We start from the raw sequence: 6,894 nt of genomic DNA on the forward strand, positions 1-6,894 counted from the left end.
TGAAGAATAGTGTAGTCACTCCCATAAATCAATGCCATTCCTGGAAAATAATTATCAAGTAGACTATCGTGATGGACCTGGCTCCTTTATTATGCAATGCGCTCCATGTACCATGTTACATGAGTATGTCTGAGCCCACTGCTACCTCATTTGGATGCATATGAGGCCATTTATTCCCCCAGATACACATTGCATAATTATTTTCCACTCTAGTAAATGAGTAGCTTAATTAGTACCTTAATTTGATTTTAAAGGCTGAAAAATATAAGTAATAGTGCGTTCTTTTTAGAAAAAAATATTCTAAGTAATCACACTCTGTGTCTAGTTCTTAAATATGCCAACTGTTCAAAAAAAGACAAAAATAGAAAAAATAAACAACATCTACTAAAAGGTATTTCTGACAATTAAGAAGGTTTCTCTTGTTTACATTAAAGCAGAAAAAAATACAAAAGTAACTGAACACTTGCCAGAATAATTAGCAGCTCTTGGCTCATTTAAATTACATGCACATTGCCTTTTTAATGCATTTTTTAAACACCCACTTGCAAATCTATTTTATTCTGGGAAGAAAGTTAATAGCTTTCTGCTAGGTAGGACCAAGTAAGACCAGATTTGTATTCTGTTTTCTTGGAAGATATATCTTTCTGGCTTTATAGACCCACTTTTAATAATAATTAAAAACTTAAAATAATGATAGTTGTAGTTTGGATTTATACAATACTTCTGCGTGAAAACTGGAGGCATTTCTTTTATGTAAGGTAATTCCTCTGTAAGAATCTCATGTTATTTCCTCGTGCTCACTATCCAAACAGTTGACTCTAGGGCTCATCTAATATTAATAATAAGAGGATTCAAACTGTGATTTTCTTTTTTCAGAAAAACACTCGAGTGACTCCCTAAAAACAAATTTAGAGCATGAACTTGACACGTTTTCTTCTAAATTTAAAGTCCCTGTGATTAGTCACATGGTAGTGATTAGCAAGAAGTACATTTATAAGCATGTTTCGTGTCCTAAGAGATTTAAAAAACAAGGAGCAAAGAGACAAGATCGTCAATTTTTCTTTTGAAGACATGAACTGCAAACAATTTGGTCTTAAGGCCAACAGACCCACACATCTGAAAGCTATAATCCAGACCAAAAAAAGTGTGTCATTAAAGTGTTACAATATGCACTGCTCAGCTAAGTATTATGATATGCCTCCCTCGAACTTCAGAGTATGTGGAAAACGTTAACACAGCCTGTTCTCTGTTAACAGTGCCTGATCTTCTCAGGGCCCCACCTGGGCTATGTAAGGATGCAAAGCTAACTAAGACACTGCCTGTGCCCTCCAGAGGCTTCCAGCCCAATGACAGAGATGACTGGTGCCTAAGTACCTAGTATATCAAGGGAAAGTATTAGAAAGTCCCTAAGAGAGAATTAGACAAAGGGATGAAAAAATTCTGAGAAGGAAGCTATTACTTCCACAAGGAGAAATGTTGTTGTTGTTGTTAGATGCCAGTGAGTAGGTTCCGACTTATAGCAATCCTATGCACAACAGAACCAAACACTGCCTGGTCCTGCACCGTCCTCATGATTGCTGTTATGCTTGAGCCCATTGTTGCAGCCACTGTGTTAATCCATCTCATTGAGGCTCTTCCTCTGTTTCACTGACCCTCTACTTTACCAAGCATGATGTTTGTCTCCAGGGTCTGGTCCCTCCTGAGAACATGTCCAAAGTATGTGAAATGTAGTCTAGTCATTCTTGCTTCTAAGGAGCATTCTGGCTGTACTTCTTCCAAGACAGATTTGTTCATTCTTTTGGCAGTCCATGGTTAATATTCTTTGCCAACACCACAACTCAAAGGCATCGATTTTTCTTTGATATTCCTCATTCATTGGCAGCTTTCGCATGCATATGAGGTGGTTGAAAACATCATAGCACGGATCAGGCACACCTTAGTCCTCAAACCGACATCTTTGTTTTTTAACACTTTAAAGAGGTCTTTTGCAGCAGGAGAGATGGGGGAGGCAAACATCACCTTCAAGCATATGGTCAGGTAAAGTCGTGAAAGCACATGGACCTCAGGCTAATGTGAACATTTGCCACACTCGGTCATTGAACAGAAATGCAGTCCTGCAGTCCTGCCTCATTCCTACAACCTCTGTTTACATAAACCACACAAAAATAAAATAATAAGAAACCGGTGTTGTTAGTTGCTGTCGAGTCAGCTCCAAATCATGGTGACCCCATGTACAACAGAACAAAATGTCACCTAGTCCTGCACCATCTTCGTGATCATTGGCATGCTTGAGTCCCCTGTTGCAGCCACTATGTATTTTGAGTGCCTTCCAACCTAGGGGGCTCATCTTCCAACACTATATTGGACAATATTCTATTGGGCTCCATGGGGTTTTCATTGGCTAAATATTGGAAGTAAATCGCCAGGTCTTTCTTCACAGTGTGTCTCAGTCCGGAAGCTCTGCTGAAACCTGTCCACCGTTCAAAAATCTGTGATCTAGTCACACAAGATCTGGACATGCAGTATGAGGGAGGAGTCCATATGCTCATCCGACATTCCAGCAATTCCGTGTTCTCTCTCATGCTGAGAATGAGAATCAACTACCACATAAGTTGAGACCAAGTGAATGGAGGAAACTATACTGTGAGCCCAAGTAGACAGAGGTTTTCAACCTTCATTTCCCTCTTTGCTTTGAAAGAAAGAAAAGAATCAGAATGGTGCCATCAGTATTTTTGGAGTCGTATACCCTTTGTTTGATGATCAACAATTATGGAGACAGGATACATCACCAAGGTCCTTGAAATTATGCACTCATCACTTTCAAGATATGTGCACAATAATAATATTCACATTATTGGATCACATTTTTTGACAACAAAATAACATGTATAAAATATTATTTTAAAACGAATAATTTTTGCAAAAGTATAACAATCGGATTATGTATTTTAAAATAGTTCTTCCAGCACATGTAGCTACTAGTTGGTGAGCTGATTTAATTTGGCATGTGAAAATTAATCAGCCTTCTATCTTTGATCTATGCATGTAATTTCATCGATTTCAGTGGAACCTGTCTTCACGGGTCAAGGGTAGAATCATTCCATAATTATCTTTACCAACCCAGTTGCTATAGTTATTTCAAAAGCCACTTCACTTGCCATACTGACTTTTTCAGACTCAGAGAGCATGCATTATATTCTATTGGATTTGTTCCTTCTATATGCAGAGTATGAAATCCATCAGGAAATTTCCAATATACAATAACCAGCACAAGGATTTATCTGAAATGATGACAGTAAATACTCCTGACTATTTCAGGGGGAGATACAAATTCATGTTTACTTCAGTGTATAACCTGGGGTGGAGAGAAAGACATCCGATCCCCTCCCCCAACCTCTAGTCTCTTATTACCACGCAGCACCAATACTTATTATCCTTACGTTTTCTATCCCATTCCTTCAAAATGCTGGTTTTAAGGCTTTCCAAGTTTCTCTCCAAATCCTTTTCAAAATTCCCTCCACCCCTTGTCTCAGCAGCACCCTCTAGCCATAGTCCAACAATATGACCTGGAACTTAATTACATGCTCAACCACTGAAAAAGGCATTTTCAAAACCAAAAGAATAGGTAATGAAACAAGCAGGAACAGAACAATTAAACCAGCTCACAGAGCTCTTTTCTAATAAACCATCAGCTAAAATTACCCAAACTCATAGCAAGACAAATTGGGCAGATGTCATAGACTCTCTTCTCATGATTTTTCTTCAGAAAAGAATTATAAGGTCTAGTATTCCTAAATTGATGTACACGTGAAAAAGAGCCTAGGACTATGCCCAGAGGAATCAGAAACATTTCAGATTTCTTTCTGTCATTAAAACCTGCCATCAGGCATAGCTTATCAGCCAAGTAGATGTCTATTCTGGCACTGGCTGACAGTCGTACTACACTAGTGACACCATAAATAACATCTTCAGGAGCCACAGGCACTGAAATCAGCTGATGCCACTTGATTTTTTTTTTTCTATTAAAAGCATTTATTCCTCCTACAAAAGTTAACTCAAAATGGACTATGGATTTACATGTAAAACTATGAAACTTTTAGAAAAAAAAAAAATAGGAGAAAATCCTGAGGATCTAGGGCTAGGTAAAATTTTTGAGACTTGACACAAAAAGTATGATCCATAATAGGAAAAACTGATAAATTAGACCTTATCACATTAAAAACATTTGCCTTGTGAAAGACTATGTGGAGAGAATAACAAGACAAGCTATAGACTAGGAGAGAATATTTGCAAACCATATATCCAACAAAGCACTAGTTACTAGAATATATAAACAGTTCTCAAAACTCAACAGTAAAAAAAAAAAAAAAAAAGAACAATACATTAGAAAATGGCCAAAAGACATGAACAGCTATTTCAACAAACAGGATATATATGCGGCAAATGAACACATGAAAAGATGTTCACCATCAGGCTGTTGTTGTTAGGTGCTGTCGAGTCAATTTCAACTCATAGCCACCCCGTGTGACAGAGCCGAACTTACCCCATCGCGTTTTTTAGGCTGTCATCTTAACAGCAGCAGACTACCAGGTCTTTCTCCTAGGGAGCCACTAGATGGGTTCAAACCACCAACCTTTCGATAAGCAGCTGTGCGAAACCAGGGCTCCTTCAACACCACCAGCCATCAATAAAATGCAAATGAAAGCCAACCACAATGAGATATCACTACACACCTATCATAATGGCTAAAATGAAAAGTAGTGATAACATCAAATGCTGGTGAGGATGTGGAGAAACTGGATCTCGCATACATTGCTGATGAAAATGTAAAATGGTGCAGTAACTCTGGAAAACAGTTTGGCAGTGTGATAGGCGGAATACATTTGCCCCTGCCCCCAAAGATGTCCATGTCCTGAGCTCTGGAACCTCTGTCTAGGTTACCTTATAAGAGAAAAGCGACTTTGTAGGTGTGATTAAGTTAGTGATCTTGAAATGAGGAAAATATCCTGGATTATCTGGGTGGGTCCAATGTAATCACACAGGTTCTTAGAAGAGGGAGGCAGGAGGTCAGAGAGAAGAGAAGCTGCTACAAAGCTGGCTTTAAACATTCAAGAAGGGGCCACGAGCAGCCTCTAGAAGCTGGAAGAGGCAAAGAATGAATTTTTCACTGGGAGCCTCCAGTAGGAATCAGCCTTGCGAACTACTTGATTTTAGCCCCCTAAGACTCATTTCAAGGAGCCCTGGTGGCACAACAGTTAAGCGCTCGGCTGCTAATCGAAAAGTCAGTGGTTTGAACCCACCAGCCACTCTGCAGGAGAAAAGACCTGGTGATCTGCTCTTGTAAAGATTACAGGCTAGGAAGCTGTATGGGGCCATTCTACTCTGTCCTGTAGCATCACTATGAGTCGGAATCGACTCAGTGGCACACAACTACAAAGACTCCTTTCGGACTTCTGATTTCCATGTCATTTTAAGTCACTACATTTGCAGCAGCAATAGGAAACTAATACAGCAGTTTCTTATGAAACTAAACACACGGCTACCATACCAGCGATTGCACTCTTGGGCATTTATTCCCGAGAAAATTTACATTCACACAAAAATCTGTACACAGTTGTTCACAGCAGCTTTATATGTAATAGCCCAAAACAAGAAACAGCCCAGAGATGCGTGAAGGTGAGTGCTGGTAAACAAATGGTGATACATAAACACCACAGAATACTACTCAGCAGTATAAAGAATAAACTATTGATACATGCAACAACCTGAATGAATCCCAAAGGAATTATGCTGAATGAAAATGTCAATCACAAAAGGTTATATACTCTGTGATTCCATTATACAAATGTCTTAGGCTGGGTTCTTGACAGGAGCAAAACCAGTGAGGCGTACATATAAATATATAGAGAGAGATTTATTTCAAGGAAAAGGCTCACATAATTGTGGAGGCTAGCAAGTTCCAAATCCATTTGTTAGGCAGGAGGCCGGAGGCTTTTCCTGACTCACGTGGTTGCAGGGCCTGATGAAGCCAAAATCTGCAGGTTAAGTGGCAGGCTGCTGGCTCGTGTCCCAAGAACCAGAGGTCAGAGGATGACAAGACGGATGCAGTATCAAGAGACAGCAAGCTTTGCCAGGACATCCATATGTGTTGAATGCAGGCCACATCTTCCAACTGATTGGCTGCTCACAACAGATCACAAAATAGAGGATAACTTCATAATATAAACCAACTCACTGAGAGTCATGGCCTAGCCAAGCTGACACATAACATTAACCATCACAATAACTTCTTGAAATGACAAAATTATAGAAATGGAGGACAGAATGGTGATTGCCAGGGCTTAGAGACAGAAGGTGGGGAAAGAGGAAGGAAAGTGGGTGTGGTTAAAAAGAGCAACTCAGGGATACTTGTGGTGATGGAACGGCTCAACGTCTTGACTGTGGATTCAAAAACCTACAATGTAATAAAATTATACAGAACTAAATACACACACACAAATAAGTACACGTAAAACTGGGGAAATCTGAAGAAGATAGGTAAATTGTATTAATGTCAATATCTTGGTTGAGATATTGTATTATAGTTGTGTAAGATGCTACCATTGGGAGAAATTGGGTAAAGAGTACATGGAATTTCTCTGTATTACTTCTTACAACTGCAAGGGAATCTACAGTCTCTCAACAAAAATTTCAGTTTAGAGGAGGAAGCCGGCAAAATGGCGCTCTAGGCAGAAGCACCACGCCGTCCCTCCACAGCAAAGATCCGAAAAACTAAGCCGAACAGAGAATAAAACAATCCTGAAACTCTAAAACATCAAATAAAGAGATAAAGAACTCAGCCAAGCACCAAATGCAGTGAGAAAACTGACAGAGAATGGAGAGCGAGGAGAGATT

The sequence above is a fragment of the Trichechus manatus genome, unplaced genomic scaffold (genome assembly GCF_000243295.1).
Source record: "Trichechus manatus latirostris isolate Lorelei unplaced genomic scaffold, TriManLat1.0 scaffold00097, whole genome shotgun sequence".
In the NCBI taxonomy this organism is placed as follows: Eukaryota; Metazoa; Chordata; class Mammalia; order Sirenia; family Trichechidae; genus Trichechus; species Trichechus manatus.